The following is a 910-nucleotide window of genomic DNA, read 5'->3' as shown; positions in this document are numbered from 1 at the left end:
GTGGGCGGGGAGAAGATGCTGGAAGGAGGAACATGTGCACCACCATTATTTTACCCTGCCAAGCTGAGCAGGATCAGGGCAGGAACAGCTCTAAAGCTCCCCCTGTGCCTGGTTCAACTGGGGACAGAAGCAGCAGCCATGGAAGGAGGTGGTGTACCTGCACTGCTGCACAGTCTTTGGATCTGCCCCTGAATGAAGGTGTTGCTAATCACCCTATAGTTGAGGCTGTGATGTGGATAGTTGACCATTTGGAATGAAGTAGGACTAACAGACATGTTTCACACTTAAGCACTGAGCATCGTCTCCACACATAGCACAATAAGTCTTTAAAGGATAAATTAATTTTCTATGAAGTATTTTAGTAAAACATATTTTTAATTTTTTAATGCTCCCCTTGAGAAAATTATTCATTGTTTCCCCTCACATTTTTGCGCTCCTCTGGCTGAACAAGTTCTACATGCATACACTCAGTGGATGTGCCTCCCCCGCCCCCTTCAACATACACACAATCTGATAATACTTTAAACATTGGCTATTTTTGAAGGTTTAAAATGACACACAACAATTATTCTCCTTATTTGGAATATCTGCTTTGAGCTATGCAGAGGGAAGGAGAGGATCCAGGCACACATGTGTCCCGCACACAGATGTAGCCCCTTTACTTACTTACTGACCGGGGGCAGAAGCAGCAGCAGCAGCAGCAGCAGAGGAATCGCGGGGCCAGCAGCAGCTGATCCCCTGAAGGTAAGGGGGGTGGAGGGACCCGGCACAGCTGAGCCGGATCTGGAGGGGAAGCCCCCCAGGTCCTTTATAGCTGAGACGGTAGGGAGCCGCACTCCCGAGCCGCACAGCGCGAACAGAACGCGCAAACAGGAGAGATCTGTAAGAGCGCGACAGTGTTTGTGCAGGC

This window comes from Alligator sinensis, unplaced genomic scaffold (genome assembly GCF_000455745.1).
Source record: "Alligator sinensis unplaced genomic scaffold, ASM45574v1 scaffold230_1, whole genome shotgun sequence".
Classification (NCBI taxonomy): Eukaryota; Metazoa; Chordata; order Crocodylia; family Alligatoridae; genus Alligator; species Alligator sinensis.
Note: the sequence above shows the minus strand (reverse complement) of the source record.